Source organism: Triticum dicoccoides, chromosome 1B (assembly GCF_002162155.2).
Source record: "Triticum dicoccoides isolate Atlit2015 ecotype Zavitan chromosome 1B, WEW_v2.0, whole genome shotgun sequence".
Lineage (NCBI taxonomy): Eukaryota > Viridiplantae > Streptophyta > Magnoliopsida > Poales > Poaceae > Triticum > Triticum dicoccoides.
The window spans coordinates 123,694,283-123,714,559 of record NC_041381.1 but is presented as its reverse complement, the minus strand read 5'-3'; positions in this window follow the sequence as shown (position 1 = coordinate 123,714,559).

Genomic DNA, 20,277 nt, shown 5'->3' with positions numbered 1-20,277 from the left:
GCAGCAGGGAGGGGGCTCGCCGGTTCAGGGGGTGGGGGCTCGCCGGGGTGAAGGAAGAACCAGCCGCAGCGGCTAGGGGGGCTCGCCGGAGAGGTACCCCACTATCTATCTTAGGTTCAGGATGGGGGCGGTGGTCGCTGGCGGTGGCGGGGCGGTGGCGTGGGGATCGCCGGAGAAAAAGCTCGGCACAGGGGGGCCTAGAGGTATTGCCGGGGCGGCAGAGGACCGGCGGTGGGGAGTGTTTTCTGGGTGGACGGGGCGGCGCACCGCCGGCCGCGGGCGGCGGTGGGCTGCTGTTTGGCCGGTGGTGGCTGGTGGCTCAGGGGGGTGGAGGTTGAGGATGAACCGCAGGCCCTTGATTTCGTATCCAACGACTGCAAAATCAATTGACCAGAGATGAAAAAGTCAGTCGACCGACGTGTAGCCTCACCTTGCTAGTGCGTTCAGTTTCGACAGCAAAATTCAGTTTCGACAGCAAAATTCAGTTTCGACAGTTAAGTTCAGTTTCGACAGTTAAGTTCAGTTTCGACAGTTAAGTTCAGAGATGAGCGGCTGATGTGTTTTACATCTAGCACTTTGTGGTTATGTATATTACGTCATGTATTGGAGATGCTATTAGAATTCCACTCAGGTTAACGTTGTTCGTTGTCTCTCTTGTCCTGCTTCAGCCTCGGTGTTGTACAACTCACCGGAGCTGCTCCAACGAAGAAACCCTCCATCACAGCGGAGCAGTACCTCGGGCTCCATCTCCAGACGCCTAAGATCTTCTTCCCCTCCTCCGACAGCCAAGTCAGCCGGAGCATCCTCACCAGCCAACCCAATCACGCTGAGATCGACATGGCTTCACCAAAGAGGTTGTACACTTGTTGCATCTCTTTTTTACTCTACATGTTATATATATTGTCCACTGAGCACTCGTAGTAACAGGAAATACGATTATTTTATCCTACTATATGACAAGCAGTGAGGTACCAGGCAACTTAGCTATCCATGATGGACTCTCTTGAACGCCATCATTATTTATCTCTGCGCGTTTGAGCTGTGCATTTGTCGATGGGCTTGGGAGTTGAGCTAGTATGGCAGTGGCCTGGGTCCAAAGTAATAGAAGTAGCACAAAAACATTTTTTTAGTGTAGGATTTTCCTTGCTCAAGCCTGCCTACTAGAATCATCAGTGCTTGAAAGGAAAAGTGAATGAAAAACATAGGAATTGGAAAGTTTCCTACGGTACTACTTTTGATGAATTTGGTGCAAAGGAAAGGAGCAAAGAAAAACTGTAGGATTTGTTCCTTTAGTGTCTCCTTCAAAGAAAAACCGTAGGAATTCTAATCCCCCCTTCTCCTCCTTTTCATATTCCTATTCATCAAGCACAAGACCAAGAGATAGTAGCATAATAGCATTATAACCGTACATTTTCTTGTGGTTTGACTTAATCTCACCATGCTTTTTTGCATCCTCTGATCTTCCAATTGTTGTTAATCAAACACCCAGATTGGCATAAATCCTGTTTTTTTAAAATTCTCTGTTTTGCATGTGCATTCCTATCCTATTCCTGTCTATTTCCTATCCCTGCATTGTTAGAATCCTCAAATTCAAACAAGCCCTTACTCAATTACTTATGTTACAGATATGTGTCAAAGAAAACCCTGTGTGGTTTGTCCTGCTCCTGCGGCGCTGTGTTCCACCCCAGCTCAGCTGCTCCAACAACGAAAGGGTTCACCACAGCAAGGATCCGCTCTCCAGACTGTCTTTCGCCGCCTCAGATCTTCTTCCCCGCCGTCGGCAGCCACGACAACTGCATTACCATCATCAACTGAGCAGATGACCTTGAGGACTACACGGGTCCGCAAGAGAGGGTGCACTCTTCCGTGTCTGCTTACGTTATGTGTCGCTTAATATGATGACATGCTACATCATCGTCGTGTTCACCTATTAGACTCCGAGTCAGGTCCAAACTAATGCTGAAACTTGAGTTTTTAAATGGTTGTGGGGTACATATTGGGGCAACAATGAGTACTATTTGTCTACTATCTGGTTAATCTCCGATGTCTACTATGAGTTTCATGTTGGGTGCAAACAAACATTAAAGGAGCCATTATCTGTATTTTTTAACTAAAGCTATTATCTGCATGCTATCATTGGTTTTGGGTCTATCCACAGTTTGCTACCATCACTCTGGATGTGTGCATGCACTCCTTACATAATCTCACTATGTTTTATTCCTATGCATGCCAGTTATTGTACACAATGGAACTGATCATGTAGAGCAAAAGAGACGAGCCTTGCGTGGCAATAAAATTTCATGCAGACGTTGTTCCATGGTGGGCGCAAAGGCAGCCCCCATTTTAGATCGTAATCAAGAGGAAGATAAATGTTTTGAGGGGGATTCAGAAGGAGAAGACCACTCCTATTCACCCCATGAGGTCATCTCTCTAACTTGGCATGCTGATGTTGGTAACATCATGCATATGGTGCCTTGCATTGCTTACTGTATACATTAAAGATGTCATCTACTTAGTTTAGACATGCTTTGTGTCAATGCCATCTATTTAGTTTCTTTATCGTATATGTGAATCATGCAATGCCATCTTGTCTAGGCAGACATCATATATGTGAATTTTGCAATGCCACCCTGGTTATCCAGTCATCTTATATGTGAATTATATCATGCAATCATTTTTTATTACGTGTTAAATTTGTCAACAATTTTAGTACATTCAATTACTCTTCCTGTGCATCAGCCATTCGGCACGGTCATGGAAAAATCTGGAGTGGAAATAAGGTCTTCAGAGCAGACAATTCTATCTGACAAAGCGCATGTCTTGCTGGTTACCGATAGCTCCTCAGAGGAGGATTCAGAGACAGATGACCAGTCATATTTCCCCCCCGAGGTGCATGCCCTAACTTGGAAGGGTTATGTTACTCATATCGTGCATATGGTATCTTGCATTGCTATGTCATATGCTTAGTTTAGACATGCTTTGTGTGAATGCCACCTATTTAGTGTCTAATTACCACATATGTGAATTATGCAATGCCATCTTGTTGCAAGACATTATATATGTGAATTATGCAATGTTATCTTGTTGCAAGGCATTATGTATGTGAATTATGCAATGCCATGCTGTTTAGGCAAGCATCATATATGTGAATTATATCATGCCGTCCTTTTTTTGTATTTCTCATTGCTTTTGTCGATAATGTTTGTATATTCAAATGCTCTTCCTGTGCATCAACCATTTGAATTGGTGATGAAGAAATCTGGAGTGAAAACAAGGTCTTCAGAGCAGACAATGCTACTTGCTGAAGCAGATATCTTGCTGGTTACAGATAGCTCTTCAGAGGAGGATTCAGAGGTAGTTGACCAGTCTTATTATCCCCCTGAGGTGTATGCTCAAAGTTGGCAGGGTTATATTACTCATATAATGGGTATGTTGTATTGCAATGCTTAGTTTTTACATCATATACACAATATTGAACTCCTTAGTGACACATCATATATGCGATTTCCCTCTGCTCACTTCCTTAGCATATAAATCATATATTTGAATTATGTCATGCCATGATGTTTACATAGACAACATGTATCTGAATTATGGCATGCCAACCCGTTTTCTCAAGACATAATATAGTTATATCATCTCATCCTGTTTACATAGTCATCATATTTTAAATTATGTCATTCTATCCGCGAATTATATCATGCCATCATGTTTCCATCGACGGCATGTTTGTGATTTATGGCATGCCAACCACTTTAATAGACACATCGTATAGTTATATCATGTCATCCTGTTTACATAGTCATCATATTTTGAACTATGTCATTCTATCCTATTTAGTTAGCCATCATACATATGAAATTGTGTCATGCTATCCTGTTTAATTAGCCATCATATATGTGAAATTATGTCCTGCTATTCTGTTTGTTTAGACAACATAAATGTGAATTATTTCATGCCCTGTTTTCTTCCCTACTATCCATTGCACCTGTCTATCTTACAATGTTTGTACATTCAATTAATTTTCTTGTTTATCAGCCATTTCAATTGGAGGGAGTGATGGCAGTATCCGTGGGAGTAAAACCATGGTCTTCAGAAAAGATCGTGCTACCTGTCGATGCAGATAGAACCACGGTTGTACTTGCCCAAGAAACAGCCCCACCACACATAACCCACACTCATGCAGATTGTACCCCTACCCAGTTGGACAGAGAACCAGCTACACGCCTTCTAACCCCAACCTGTCGGGGAAACTGATCCACGAACACCTATGGGACCGGCGGACCGAGCCCCTTTCGGTTCGGTGGGGGGCGGAGATCGCACGAAGAGCAGATCGAGGCGAAGCACACGAGTAGTTTACCCAGCTTCGGAGCTCTCCAGAGAGATAACACTCCTACTGCTGCATGTCTGAGTGTATTGAGTTCTTGCTCAGGAGCACTGAGTGCTACAGTACACTCTAGCTGCTAACGAGACCGAGCGTGAGTGTTTTTCTGCCTTCGAACCGAACCTCCTCTACGTTGCGCATGGGCCTCCTTTTATATGCTAAAGGGGTAACCGACAAGTGGCAACATGGGTAAAAATGGAAAAGGAATTGCGGTTGGTACAACTACCTGTACAGTGTATCATACCTAACCCTAACGGTAGGGGACAAAGGCATTAAATGCCCGTCTGTGTCGCTTGCCACTGCGCACCGTTGGCTGCACAGCCTCTTGCCACGCGCGCCTGGAAAGGCCCCAGGGCGACACGTTGGTGGATGTGCTGGAGCGCGGGTACAGAGTGGTGGCTTGCCGCGGCAAGCGCCTTGCCGCGGTCGTTGTCTTGTCGCGTCCGGAAGCTTGTCGCTCACCGGGCCTCGCCGGGACGTGTGGCACGGCGCGGCAAGTTCCTTGAGATGCCTTGGTTGGCCTTCCCGGCAAGCTCCTCTTGCCGGGGCCTTGTCTCCTTGGCCTGAATACTTTGTTCTTGAATGGCTCCAAAGGAACCACAGAGGACCTTGGCAGTCACCCGGCAAGCTTTGCCGTGGGGTGCTGCGACTGCCCGTGCACAAGTTCGGGATACTAGGGTACCCCTACTCTAGTACACCGACAGGAGCCCCCGGGCCTGGGCCACACACGGTGCCGAGCCCTATTGGGCCAGGCCCAAAACAGGGCACGGACACGCGCGGCCTGGGTTACGCCGTATCTTACTCCGTATCCACCGCGCCCTCCCCGAAAGGCACGCGTCGAATGCGGTGTCGTGGGAGAGATCGTGGGTGGTTTCTTTATTCGGAACGACGGAATGTCTGCCCCCTCCCTCTTTATAAGCAGGGGAAACAGGGGCAGTTCGCCCATCTCGCCAGTTGCTACTCCAATTTCACAAATCTCCGCCGCTCCCTCCTTCTTCCCGAAGCTGAAAGAGAGCAGCGCTCCACCCCCCATCGCCACCGGCCCCACCACCTCCGCCATGGCTACGAAAGCCGACAAGGGGAAGGGCGTGAAGTCAGCCGAGGCGCAGCGGCTCGCGGCGCTGCGAAAGGAGCGGGCAATCTTCCCCCCTCAGCTTGCCGCGAAGGAGCTGAGGGAGTACTACTACCTCTTCTGGTCGACGGAGACGCGAGCGCATCCGCGCACGAAGGTACTCTCAGCTACTGCTTCGGAGCTGGCTCCGAATGGATATCCCTTCTTTGCGTTGTTCTTGTACTGCGGGCTCTGCCTGCCTTTCTCTGAGTTTTTCTGCGATATTATGAACACCTACGGGTTTCGCCTCCTTGACTTCACCCCCAATGCCGTTCTGACCATGGCAGTTTTCGCACATCTCTGCGAAAACTTTGTCGGAGTCCATCCAAATGTAGCTCTTTTTCGCCACTTCTTGATGCCCCGAGTTGAGAGAGAGGATCCTTTATCCGGCGGAATCGCCTGGATTTTGAGAGTTGGCAAGAAGGAAGCTTATCTGGAGGGAGAGCTCCACAGCAAGTGGGAGGAATGGAGAGCAGAGTGGTGCTGGATTGTCGAGGAGAACCCGCAGCCATTTACCGCCCTGCGCCAAGCCCCAGTAGCCCGCGACAACGATTGGAGCAACGTGGCCCCGGAAGACGATAGGCTGAAGATTGCCGTCACCCGGATCTTACGCCTCAGGCTTGCCGGGCTCACCGTAGGCGCCGTTGGCACAGATTTTCTTTGCCGCCGCATCGCCCCCCTGCAGGAGAGGAGGAGACCCGCCTAGGAGTTCCAGAACGCGGCGGATATCATGAGGCTGCGCCCGGGCCTCAACTTCAACTTCACTGTCCTGGAACTAGACGCGATGTTCCTGGAACTGTTCAAGCGCGATCCTCAACATCCATTCATGTTGCCGAGGGGTGTCGTTCCGCTGTGCAACAACTCCTCGCTCGACCGCATCCGTGCAATGATGCCGCTGTGCAATTCACATGGAATTGTTCCAACTTGGCAAGAGCCTGCAGACGACGTCATGCAAGAGTTCTTTGACGGCTTGGTAGAAGTGCCAGTCCGCCCCGATGAACAGAAGAGCCTTACTCGCGACACCACCGATGCGGAGATGCAGCGCATCGCCACTAGGCTGGAAGAGGCGGCGGCAGCAGCTGCCGCGGGCAAGTTTGGATTCACCGTGGAGGAGGCAGAGGCAGCAGAGGCGGCAAGCCTTGCCGAGCGAGAGGAGCTTGCCAGCGAGGGAGAGCTTGTCGGGCCTGAAGATGAGTCGAGCGAGCCCGGCGAGGGAGAGCTTGTCGGGCCCGAACCTTCAGACAGCTCGCCGCAAGCGGAACCCCCAGCTCCGCCAAGAAGGCGTCTCCGCAAGGCCGTGGACGTAGCGGGGCGGCAGACGAGTCAACAGCCGCCGTGCCACGCGACACGCTCTACCGCGGCAAGCACTGTTGCTGCGGGAGCGCCTCATGCCGCTGTGGCAACTGGAGCGGGGTCTTCTCGGTCCACCGCTACTGCTCCCGCCAAGCGGACAAGGGAACCTACTCCTCCGCCTCGTCGCACCGGAGGCGAGCAGGACTTCGATCTCTCCGCGCTCAGCTCCGACGAGGAAGAAGAAGAATAAGATTCTTTGCTGTACTTGTAATCTTTCAATTCTTGCTGTTTTGTCTTGTATCTGATTTGCTTTACTCTGAACCCACTCTTTTTCAGGACTCTGGCCCAGAGAGCAGCGAAGAGAGCCAAGGTCCCGGTGATTGTCATCGAGGACGAACCCACCGCGACAGCAGGGGCCGTGCCTGAGACCACGTTGCCGGACCTGGCAACTTTTCCCCAAAGCAGCCCCCAGCGCAGCCCCCAGCGTAAGTATATAGTTTACTTCCTGCTGTCAGGCGCGCATGGGTGCTCTTTCTTTGCTGATATCTGACTGTTGGTTTGTGTAGGAGCAGAGAAGCCTCACCAGGAGTGCCCAGAAGCCGCTCCCGAAATGCCATCTGCTTCGACTACACCGCCAAGGGAGGATTCCCCGGCAAGGGAGCGTTCTCCGGCAAAGGAGAATTCTCTGGCAAGGGACAGTTCTCCGGCAAGGGACAACACTGGCGACCCCCAGGTGGTTGAGACCATGACTGCAGATCCTAGTACAGGTAATCCTCTTGCTTGAAAACTTCCCTTGGGTTCTTCTTCTTCTGATTTTCTTTTTGAATATTTGCTTGACTTTTCTCCCCTCTTCGGTCGTCAGATCCATCTGCCACGGAGCCGATGGAAACCGAGGTCGCCGGCGAGGAGAACGCGCGCGGCAACAACGACGACGCCGCTGCCACCGAAGGAGAAGCCGGCGCTGATGATCCCGCTGGCGAAGAGGCCGCCAAAGCTGCCGCCGCAGAAGCTGGCGAGGGGTCCGGCGGTCGCACTGACGGCCCCGAGGCTGCAGGAGCGTCAGGCGCTACACCGACCGCCGATCCCTCCGCCGCTGCTGCAGCGCCAGGCTCCGAAGAGCCCCAACCCGGCGCCTACTTGAAGGCCGGCGATGGCATCTTCATCAAGCTCCCCTGGGCGTCAAGCTCCAGGGCGCCGGTCGAAGGAGAGATCTTGGATGAAGAAGTGCTCGCCTCCGCTGGGCTGACGCTGGTCGACGCGCCAAGCAGCAGCAGCGACGAGCCTGAGGAGGAGCGACTGCTGCGGAAGCTGTTGTCGCTTTACCGCGCCCGACAGGCCAAGCTAGAATCCCGATAAGCGCTTGTCGCGAAGGCGGGAGTGGACATTGAGAAGCGCGCGGAGGAGCTCCGGGGTCTCAGGCAGGAAACTCTTTGATCCCTGGCAGAGGAGCGGGAGCAAGTCGCCGAGGAGAGGAAAGCCTTCCTCCTCGAGAAGGCTGAAGTTGAAGAGCAACAGCGGCTTGTTGCCGAAAAGCTATCTGCACAGGAAGGCGAGTTGGCGCAGCGCAAGGTCAACCTTGACAGCCACGAGGAGGAGCTTGCCGCGCGCGAGCAAGCAATTGGCGGGGCTCTCAAGGAAGCAGAGGATGCTGCCGCAGCTGCCGAGGCCACCGAGAAGGAGCTGGAGACGAAGATGGCGCAGCTGGAGGCCGATCTCAAGACGAGCGGCGAGGAGCTTGCTGCGCTCAAGCGTGAGCGCGAGAAGGACGTCGCCGCTCATGGCGAGCTGCAGGGTCGTCTCGCTGAGAGGCGCAAAGAGCTTAGCGCCACCAAGGACTCCAACGCAGATCTTGAGTTGAAGCTGGTTACTTTGACTCAGACGCTGGACGGTGCCAAGGAGCAGGAGGTGGCCTTGAAGGAGAAGATCAAGGCCAACGAGGCGCTGCTGGTGAGTGCTGCTGCTGCCCAGAACAGTTTCAGGGAGAATGTGGAGCACTGGACCGAGGGTCTCGTGGGTGTTGCCGCAGCCATCGACGGGGGCTGGCACAGCTGGGGATGGAGGATTTTGGGTATTCCTCCGATGAGCACCTCCAACCCAGCGCCAAGCTCAGCTTGTTCTTCAAAGGCATGGCGACGGCCCTCCAGCGACTCCGGGAGAAGATCCCAAAGCAGCTGGCCGACGAGTCGCGCAAGATCTGCGCAGGAGCTCTTCAAAAGGTGCTGGTGAAGGTGGCCTTCCGCAACCCAGGCCTCAACCTCACCAACGTCCTCAGGTCCTTGCCGCCGGATGCTGATCTGGAAGCGCTCAAGACCCTTGTCGCACCCATTGTGGACAAGGTGAGCGGGATCAAGAGGGTTTAGGGCGATCACGTAGATTAGGCCGCCCGTCTTCTCTTTTTCTTTGTCGCTGCTGGTCATGTCATGAGAACAATCTGTTAGAGCTGTGACAAGCTATCTTGTAATATAACTCTATTTTGGGTAGAGATTGTTGTGTTATTTCCTTTACTTGATTCCTTCCTTTGTATGTTTTTGCCCTACGCTTTCAGGGAACTTGTCGGCGCAGGCACCTTGAGCTGCGAGCGCTGAGTGCGGGACGTCAGCAGCCTGCTGGCGGTGCCGCTACCGACAAGAAACCTTGTCGCAACTAGTCGCAGCTCACTTAAGTTGTTGAGCGGACTCGAAACAAAGTAAGGGCGCAACTAGCTACGAGTTGGTTCCTCCGCGCACAGGTTTTCCATACAAAGCACGGTCGTTCGAGGAAAATAACTTAAAAATTTAAAACTGATTGCTCAAACTTTAGCAACTTAGCTTTTCTATCGTTTGCTTCCCGGTAAGGCGAAACTTCCTCGAGCGACGCTTGGCCCACACTATTATCTTCTCCTTTCCCCTCGGCAAACTTGTGGGCAAGGGAACCTTCCTGTCTTTGAGAAAGAGAAAGAAGAGAAAATAAAGATATGGAGCCTTATGGCTCGTTATTGCTTACCGGGGGTAGGCGCTGCACAAAGTGTCAGATAACACATGCAAAAAAGGTAGAAAGCATGAAATTGACAAGATGTGCGGAGCACATGAGCTTTACCTATGCACGGGGTCTACGCCCGGCTTTGTACAAAGGATTACATGCAACATCGGCAAGACTTGTACAATAGGTGGTTGCCGGAACAGGTTCCGGCAACCGCGCCCTACGGGTAAAACTTACGAAGATGCTCAATGTTCCAGGAGTTGCTCACCGGAATGCCATCTTCGGTCTCAAGGCGGACAGCGCCAGGCCTAGTGACCCGTTTCACCCGGTAAGGGCCTTCCCACTTCAGCGTCAACTTGTTGGAATTCTTGGCAGACTGAACGCGCCGAAGAACAAGGTCGCCTTCCTCGAGACTTCTGGCATTAACTTTGCGGCTATGGTAGCGGCGCAAAGCTTGCTGGTATCGAGCAGCTCGTACAGCGGCCTGAAGACGGTCTTCCTCAAGGAGCAGCGTGTCATCTTGTCGCAGCTGCTGTTGCTCAAGCTCATCATAAGCGAGCACTCGAGGCGACCCGTATACGAGTTCCGTGGGGAGAACTGCCTCTGCTCCATAGACTAGAGCGAAAGGTGTCTGGCCAGTGGCTCGATTTGGCATCGTCCTGACCGACCAAAGAACCACCGGCAGCTCCTCAATCCAGTTCTTTCCACACTTGCGCAGCCTGTCGAAAGTCGTGGTCTTGAGCCCGCGCAGCACTTCAGCATTCGCCCTCTCCGCTTGACCGTTGCTTCTCGGGTGAGCAACAGAAGTGAAGCAGACCTTGGCGCCAAGATCTTGGACGTACTGCATGAAGGTGCGGCCGTGAATTGCGTGCTGTTGTCAGTGATGATCCTGTTAGGGATCCCGAAACGGCAAACAATCGACCTGAAGAACTTGACTGCTGACTGTGCTGTCACCTTCCTCACTGCTTCCACTTCCGGCCACTTTGTGAACTTGTCGATTGCAACGTACAAGTACTCAAAGCCCCCGACAGCTCGGGGAAAGGGACCGAGGATGTCGAGCCCCCAGACCGAAAATGGCCAGGATAAAGGGATCGTCTGGAGAGCTTGAGCTGGCTGGTGTATCTGCTTGGAATGGAACTGGCACGCTTCACACTTGGTTACTTGTGCAGTTGCATCCTGGAGGGCTGTCGGCAAAAGAAACCTTGCCGGAACGCTTTGCCGGAAAGTGCTCTTGCGCCAATGTGGTGACCACATATGCCTCCATGTATCTCTGTCAATAGCTTTTGTCCGTCTTCCCGGTGAATACACTTCAATTTCACGCCGTTGAGTCTTCTTCTATACAGTGTGTTGTCGACAAACTGGTACATACTTGACTGTCGAGCTACTCTTTCCGCTTCTTCTTGCTCTTCGGGAAGTTCTCCTATCTGAAGGAAACGGACAATCTGTTGTGCCCATGTTGGATCTTGCGACTCGACAACAAGGACCAAAGGCACGTCTGCTGCTGCGGGAACATCCGCTTCTACGGCGAGAACCTGCGGTTCAGCCGGAGCATGACATTCCCCGGCAAGCGTGCCGGAGCAAAACTTGTCGGGAGCGTCTGCTTCAACGGAACAAACCCTAGGGCTTGCCGGAGCAGACTTCTCCTCAGCACCCTTGGTGTTGATTTTGAGGACCTTCTTGGCGGCGGCTTCGGGGAGCTCTGCCGGAACATAGTCACCAGAAATCAACTTCCTCTTCTTGCTCTATCCAGTTGATGGCGTTACAGACGGTTGAGTCAGTTTGAGCACAAAGATCCCTGGCTCCACAGGTAACTTAAGTGCGGCGCACTTCGACAGGCCATCGGCAATGTCGTTCTGAGCTCTTGGAACATGTTCCATCTGTAGGCCGTCAAAGTGCTCTTCTAGTTTTCTCACTTCATCAACGTAAGCTTCCATCAACGGACTCTGATAATTCTTGTTCACTTGGCGGACGACAAGCTGTGAGTCACCCCTGACAATGATCTTCTTGATCCCAAGGTCTGCTGCGATCCTGAGACCGGCAAGCAAACCTTCATACTCTGCGGTATTGTTCATTGCTTGCTCCTTGGGAAAGTGCATCTGGACTACGTACTTGAGGTGCTCTCCGGTGGGTGCAACAAGTAGCACGCCCGCACCGGCGCCTTGCAGCGAGAAGGCACCATCAAAGTACATCATCCACTCTTTGCTTGCTTCCTTGACGGGGATGCTTGTTTCTGGAATTTCTTCATCTTGTGTTGGCGTCCACTCTGCTATGAACTCCGCCAAGGCTCTGCTTTGGATAGTTGAAGTGCTCTCAAACTTGAGGCCAAAGCTTGACAGTTCCAGTGCCCACTCGACAATCCTGCCTGTTGCTTCTGGATTTTGCAGTATCCTCTTCAGCGGAAAACGAGTGACGACTGTGATCTCATGTGCTTGGAAGTAATGGCGCAGCTTTCTCGAGGCCATGAGAAGGCCGAAAAGCAATTTCTGCACACCAGAGTACCTTGACCTAGCCCCCTGCAGAAGGGAACTGACAAAGTAAGCTGGGCGCTGCACCATTCTTTTCTGCATCTTCTCACGCGCCTGCGCAGATCCATCTTTGTTGGGACCAGAGCTTGCCGGTGAAGTCCCCTGCTTGTCGCTTGATGCATCTGCCGTGGTTGCTGGCTCATCATCCGCCTCCCTCTCCGCTACTAACGCAGCACTAACCACTTGATTGGTTGCCGCTATATATAGCAGCAACTTCTCTTGTGGCTTAGGTGCGACAAGTGTTGGAGTGGAGGAAAGGTATCTCTTCAAGTCCTGCAGCGCAGCCTCCGCTTCCGGAGTCCATTTCATTGGACCTGCCTTTTTCAATATTTTGAAAAATGGTAGGGCGTTCTCAGCAGACCTAGAGATAAACCTGCTGAGAGCAGCCACGCAACCGGCAAGTCTTCGTACATCCTTGACACGCTTTGGTGCTTCAATCTGCTCAATGGCCTTGATCTTGTCGGGATTGGCTTCGATTCCCCGCTGAGACACGAAGAACCCGAGAAGCTTGCCGGAGGGGACTCCAAACACACACTTCTCGGGGTTAAGCTTGAGGTTGATCTTGCGCAGATTTGCAAAGGTTTTGTCTAAATCTTGAATCAGAGTCGCCTTGTCCTTGCTCTTGACCACTATGTCATCCATGTAGGCTTCCACATTTCTGTGTATTTGTGGCTCAAAAGCGTCATGGACTACCCTTGCAAATGTTGAACCAGCATTCTTTAAACCGAAAGGCATCCGTATGAAACAGTACGTGCCACATGGAGTAATGAATGTGGTCTTCTCCTCATCCTATTCTGCCATGAAGATCTGATGGTATCTTGAGTATGCATCAAGAAATGAAAGCAAGTCACATCCGGCCGTGGAGTCAACAATTTGGTCGATGCGCGGCAAGGGAAATGGGTCTTTGGGACAAGCTTTATTGACATCGGTAAAGTCGATACAGAGCCTCCATTTCCCGTTCGCCTTGCACACGACTACAGGGTTGGCCAACCACGTAGGATGGAGCACTCCTCTGACAAGGCCTACTGCTTCCAACTTCTTGATTTCTTCTGCGATGAATTCTTGGCACTCCACTGCCTGTTTCCTGACTTTCTGCTTGACGGGCCGTGCATGAGGACAGACGGCAAGATGGTGCTCGATTACTTTCCTGGGAACACCGGGGATGTCAGACGGTTGCCATGCAAACACGTCGACGTTCGCCCGCAGGAAAGCAATGAGCGCGCTTTCCTATTTAGGGTCGAGAGTGGCACTGATGGTGAAGGTACCACCAGTGCCGTCCTCCTTGGCGGACACCTTCTTGGTCTCTGGTGGAGCTACCATTGTCTTATTACACTTGCCGGTGGAGCTCGATGGTGCGTCCTCGACGGTAGCGCAGCACTCCGAAGAGGTGCGCTTGCCAGAGTGGGCATCAGAACTCTTGCCGGACTTGGTCTTCTTCTTCCCCCCGGGAGCTTCAACGGCAAGTGACCTGTGATCTGTTGCGGCTGCTGCTTCCCGGTAGATCTTGTCGGCGCAGATAAGAGCATCCTTCTTGTCGCCAGGGACAGAGATGGCACTTATTGGGCCTGGCATCTTCAGCATGTTGTATGCATAGTGAGAGGCTACAATGAATTTGGCGAGTGCTGGACGGCCGAGTATCCTATTGTAAGGCAATGGAAAGTCGGCAACGTCAAAAGTGACCCTCTCAGTCCTGAAGTTTAACTCGCTGCCAAATGTCACCGGCAATGTGTTCTTTTCCTTCGGCTTGCTTCTTCCCGGATTGATTCCTTGGAATGTGCCGGTCTCTTCGAGCTTGCAATCAGGGATCTGGAGTTTCTGGAGTACCGCGGAGGAGATCAGGTTCAAGCCGGCCCCGCCGTCAACTAGCATCTTAGTGACCTTGATGTTGCGGATAGTTGGTGAAGCCAACATCGGCAAGCACCTGACAGCAGTTATGCGATCAGGGTGGTCCTCAATATCAAAGATGATAGGCGTGCTGGACCATTTCAGAGGCTTGCATGACTCGACGGTTGGTTCTGCCGCATTGACTTCCCGCACCCACTGCTTGAGCTGGCGGTGTGAAGTATGCAGAGAAGCACCGCCGTCAACGCACAGGACCTCTGTGGCTTTCTGGAACTCTTGCTCATCAGTCTCGTCATCATCCATATCTTCATCGTCGTCGTCATCTTCATCCTTGTCGCGGCCGCGGGGAGGTCTGTCTCCTTGCTGCTGCTTGGCCTTGCCGCGGCGTCCTCCTCGGCCGGGGCGTTTCTTGCCGGCTCCTCCAGCACCTTCCTGGGCTTTTTCCTTGTCGCGTCGCTCGTATTCAGCCTTTTGCTGCTCGACAAGCTGCTCGACCTTCTTGCAGCTCTGGAGGTCATGGCCCTTGGTGCAGTGGATCTTGCAGTACTGCTTGTTGGTGCCGTCCTGCCTGTCGGCGACCCCTACAGCCTGGTAGTCGGTGCCTGCAGCAATCTCCTTGCCGGAGCTACCAGCTTTAGCTTTCTTGGCGCCACCTCCGTTGCCGGACTGCTCAATGACTAGCACATCTTTGCCTTTCTTCTTCCTGTTGTTCCGCCGCCGGTTTTTCTTTGCCGGGGCAGCATCCTCACTATCAGATCCTCCTGCTTCTGTATTCTCTCCGGGGAGTTTCCTCCCTTCCTCAGCATGTGCACACTTGTCGGCCGGGGCATATAGCTCACTGACGTCTCTGATCTTGCACATCGCCATCTCCTCCCGCATCCTGCGGTTTCGCACATTCTGATGGAACGCGCTGATTACCGCGGCAGGGTGGACATCTAGGATGTTGTGTTGTACGCGGCTGAATCTCTGAATGGACTTGCGCAGGGGCTCTCCTTCCTTCTGGGCGAGCAGATGAAGGTCACTTTCTTGGCCATGAGGCTTGTGGCTGCCTGTAAAGGCGCCGACAAACTGATGGCATAGGTCTGCCCAGGAGGATATGGAGTTGTCCGGCAAGTGCATGAGCCAGGATCTGACATTGGGTTTGAGCACCAGTGGGAAGTAGTTGGCAAGGATCTTGTCGTCCCGCCCCCGGCAGCTTGCACCGCGATGGTGTAGATGATGAGGAACTCCGACGGATGCGACTTGCCATCGTACTTCTCTGGTACGTCTGGCTTGAAATTCTTCGTGCTGGGCCACTGGACTTGCCGCAGCTCACGAGTGAACGCAGGGCAACCTACCGCATACGGCAAGTCGCCTGGTTCCCCTGGCGCATGCATGTCGACAGAGGGCCCAGCGCGCTGGTCCGATTGACACCGCGCTTGACTTCGACGCTCGATGCGAGTACGACCGTCTTCTTGCTGTCGTTCGTGAAGAACTTGGCGCTGATCGCGACGAGCTCGTGGATCCGATGATGCGGTGGAGTCGCTGTCGAGATGGATCCGGCGAGTCGGCAATCTTGGCCTTCGGGGTGGAGAGTGCATGGTGGTTGTACCCCCACCAGTTTTGTCGCCGTCGGCTCGTGCCTCGCAGTCCTGCCGCGGCAGCGATGTACTCGGCTGCCGCGGAGTGTCGCCGTTGGCGAAGCCGGTGAGACTCTGAATGGTGGCCCTCCATTCATCGATCTTGTCTGCCATTGGAGGGTAATCTAGGAGCAGTTGAGCTCGCGCCAAAGCTTCTGCTCGAGTGGTGGGCGGCAGTGGCGAACGGTGCGAGGAGCGGGATATGCTCGGACTTCTAACTAAGTTAGAAGGAGCAGTATCTCATCCGGGCAACCGTGTCCCGCTCGTGCCAGCATGTTGGCGTGCACGCTGGTCTTGAGCACTCTGAGATCCACCAGCTCGATCTTGGTCCAACAAACGTATGGTACTGCGAATACCATGACGCTGTCGGTCCCGCGCCTCCTGAGATGGGCGCGGTGCATGTACGGACGCCGAGGTCTGCGCAGCCTTGTCCTTGGACCTGGCAGCACCATGAGCTCCCTCGTTGATGTCCGTTCTTCCGCCGGCGTCTACCCCACCACCCGTTTGCTCCGGTGGTGGTGGGATCGACGTGGACGGAGCAGCTACCGCGAAAGTCTTCTTCTTCAGTGGCATGTCGATGAAGAAGATGAAGATCTAGCTCGTGTGAACGCCGGATCAGGTTCACACAACCTCGACGCCCCCTACCTGGCGCGCCAAAGATGTCGAGGAAACTGATCCACGAACACCTATGGGACCGGCGGACCGAGCCCCTTTCGGTTCGGCGGGGGGCGGAGATCGCACAAAGAGCGGATCGAGGCGAAGCACACGAGCAGTTTACCCAGCTTCGGAGCTCTCCGAAGAGATAACACTCCTACTGCTGCATGTCTGAGTGTATTGAGTTCTTGCTCGGGAGCGCTGAGTGCTACAGTAGACTCTAGCTGATAACGAGACCGAGCGTGAGTGTTTTTCTGCCTTCGAACCGAATCTCCTCTACGTTGCGCATGGGCCTCCTTTTATATGCTAAAGGGGTCACCGACAGGTGGCAACGTAGACAAGGGTAAAAATGGAAAAGGAATTGCGGTTGGTACAACTACCTGTACAGTGTATCATACCTAACCCTGATGGCAGGGGACAAAGGCATTAAATGCCCATCTGTGTCACCCAAATAGTGCAGAAAAGGACCGTCAGGGACGCCACCGTTCGCCACGATGGCAATCTTGTCAGCGTCGCTTGCCACTGCGCACCGTTGGCTGCACAGCCTCTTGCCACGCGCGCCTGGAAAGGCCCCAGGGTGACACGTTGGTGGATGTGCTGGAGCGCGGGTATAGAGTGGTGGCTTGCCGCAGCAAGCGCCTTGCCGCGGTCGTTGTCTTGTCGCGTCCGGAAGCTTGTCGCTCACCGGGCCTCGCTGGGACGTGTGGCGCGTCGCGGCAAGTTCCTTGAGATGCCTTGGTTGGCCTTCCCGGCAAGCTCCTCTTGCCGGGGCCTTGTCTCCTTGGCCTGAATACTTTGTTCTTGAATGGCTCCAAAGGAACCACAGAGGACCTTGGCGGTCACCCGGCAAGCCTTGCCGCGGGGTGCTGCGACTGCCCGTGCACAAGTTCGGGATACTAGGATACCCCTACTCTAGTACACCGACACAACCCCAGCAGATAGACACCCAGTTCCCATTGACACAACATCGTATCTACTATAGAGCACCCAAACACGAGCAATTAGTAAGGCAACTGCAGTGCCCAAATCACGAAGACCACCACTCCGAACCCGAAGTCAATGCTTAAAGCAGAAGAAGAATTGTTCTCAGGTGAGGCTCCGTAGCTATGGTTCATACTACTTTTGCTCTTGCATCATTGTATTTACTGATACCAACTAATTTCAAATTTGAAGGATGCAATTGAAACTCCAATGGCGCAACAGGTATGTTTTAAACCTATTTCTTCAACGTGTTTGGCTGTTTGCTGTTGTAATTTTCTCTATGTTGATTTCAATTTCAATTGAATAAACATTTATGTTCTCATGCCATGCACATTACAAGTGTTGTTATTGTTGTGTAGTTTCCCACACTTATATTCTGTCTATCCTGCTTTGTTTTAAATAGATATGATTCAAACTGTATCTATCTTGATTTGGCAACATAAACTAGAATGATATAGACCATACAGTGACCATACTACATAGATATATGTTTGTTTCATGCTGTTATCCTGTCCACCTTACTACTGAACTGGTTTACCAAAATGAGTTTCATATACTACATTGTAAACCTGAGATGTGTTTGTTTGTTTCTCTTTTAGAACGCCGATAAAATATTGGAGAAGAGTACCCTGTTATGCAATGGTAAAGGAAGTAATGCAGATAAGGTTCAAGATAGTGAGACATCCCTGTTGGTCTCCAAGAAAGCTAATAAAAAACTATATTGAAGACACTGAGACAACCCCAAAGTCCTATCTTGATGTAGTGTTCGAGTTACTGGCTACCACTGCTGGCACCAGCTCTTCAAACTCTTTGCCTGAATCAGTTTGGCTTCTTGAGTCTCAACTTCAAGTTGAAAGACATCGATCAGACATTATGCGACAGGAAGCCGAAGGACTGAGAAAGTCCCTGCGAAATTCAGATGCATACTTTCTGGTGCAACAGCAAGCACTAGAGGACTTAAGCGCCAAACAAGAGAAAGTTAATAAGCTTGCTAAGCATCTTGCCATCATTATGGGTACCCAGGATATAGTTTCTTCAGCTTTTCTGAAGTGGTTTCAGTTCTGGACTTGTTTTGCTGTGGCGTTTATATGCTGCCGTGTTCCCTATATTTGCACTGGTGGTGAACTTTGATGCCTAGTGGATGTAATATGTGTAATAGCCGTGATAGCCTAGTGTAAGTTGCTTGCTTATTTATTTCCTTGTTGTCTTGTTTATTTGTTTGCTTGTAGCCAGTGCAGTTCTTTTTTCTGCAGTTTGCTAGTGGCTGCAATAACCTATTTTTTAAAACTAGGCCATAATAACGATGGGCTAATATTTACTGTAGTGACACTACGCCTCCTACGGGCCGTAGAAACAGTGGGCCTTCTAGGGCCGTATAAGCAGTGGGCCTTCTACGGGCCGTAGAAGCAGTGGGCCTTCTACGGGCCGTAGAAACAATGGGCCTTCTACGGGCCATAGAAACAATGTGCCTTCTATGGTCTGTATCATCAATGGGCCTTATACGGGCCGTATGATCGATTGGCCAAACATGGGCCAAACAGACCGCATTCAGGACGTAAACAGGCTAGAGTTGGAATCGTCCGTTCATGGGCCGACCATAATGGGCCATCGCTAATAGGCCGTATTTGATGACACTATGAAAACGACCCAACATATTAATGGACCACAAACGGGCCGACTGTTACCATAGGCTGAATTTTGCCCACAAGCAGAAAATGACAGTAACGGGCCGTAAGTAAACGAATACTGGAAATGAGTCCAAGAATAAATGGGCTCTGATAAGGCCGAAAGATAACATGGGCTGGAAACGGCCAAACGGAATAATGGGCCGTTAATGGGTATAAAGTGATACACTATTCTTTACGGGCTAGTTTCACCACAGGCCGTTAATGGGTGTAATGTGATACACTGTTCATTACGGGCCAGTTACGTAGGGCCTCATATGGGCCGAAAGACGTCATGGGCCTTTCATGGGCCAGAAGTGAAAACGGGTTGGACTCATATTGGATGGCCCAGATGATGCTACTAGGCCTAATTCGAATAGGGCGTAACGGGCCTTGGGTTAGCGGGCTGTAAATGGGCTTAATATGCGAACAAGCCGTTAACAGGCTTTCCATGGGCCGGCCCACCACCTTTTGACCAAGTCAAACGGGTCGGCCTTTTCATAGGAATTGGCCTCTGTTGGGCCGTGCCACGTGCCGAGTATCATAGGCGCCTTCTGTCCAATGAGTGGATGGCATCTGTCCCAGCGATGAGCCGACACGTGTTTCCTCCAGCCAATGATGATTTTACATGTGGAAAATCCCCATTGGTCGGGGCTGTTAACGGGTTATCGAATCCAAAACCCAACCCGATAGCTTAACAGTGTTCCGTTACGGTGGATGCCACATGTCGGTCACCCTTTACGAAAGCACTTCTGTGACGCGTGATTTATCGTCATGGAAGTGGACACTTCTGTGATGATAATTTTGGTAATGTTTTTTTGACGGTTAACGACAGTGGGAGAGGCTCCCACTGACTTTCTATTACTCACAAGGGAGCAATTACATCAAGGTTACAAGTGGGTTTTTGGTGGCCCCCCGGCCAAACTCAGAAGAAACAAAGCTAGGCAAGTGCTACAAGGGGGGTTACATGCTTTGTATGTAAGCGTTTAGGTAGAGATGGAGATCCTCTCTACAGCTACGCAATAGAAGGCACAACAAATTTCTGAATCTAGCAAGCCATGAGTCAAGTGAATGTTGGACCCCTCTGAAATAAACATTGTTCCTTTCCATCCACAGACTCCAGGCTGCCAACAAGAATATGTCCATAAACAAAGGCTAGTGCCAGCTTTCTCTGCCTCCATGAATCAAAGATATTCTGTCTCCCATCACTGGCCAAAGCATGCCAACTTTGGCCCAGCAGCGCTGG